Below are 246 nucleotides of genomic sequence, written 5' to 3'. Positions count from 1 at the left end.
CTAATAAACTATAATAAATAACTAAAACCAGGGACTAAACTCTGAAATATTAATTCGACGTCATACTGTAACCCATGTTACGCAATTCATGCAATCTTCTTCTTCTTATATATATATTTTTTTGGGGGGGTATCAACGAACTGTAGTCTATTCCGCATTTACGGTTATTTGGATCTGTTTGTAATAAATCTCATGACTCTGGAAGTACAGTATCCCATGTGATAGCATTTACTTAAGTACTAGTAA

Source organism: Penaeus monodon, chromosome 23, assembly GCF_015228065.2.
Source record: "Penaeus monodon isolate SGIC_2016 chromosome 23, NSTDA_Pmon_1, whole genome shotgun sequence".
Taxonomy (NCBI): Eukaryota; Metazoa; Arthropoda; class Malacostraca; order Decapoda; family Penaeidae; genus Penaeus; species Penaeus monodon.
Note: the sequence above shows the minus strand (reverse complement) of the source record.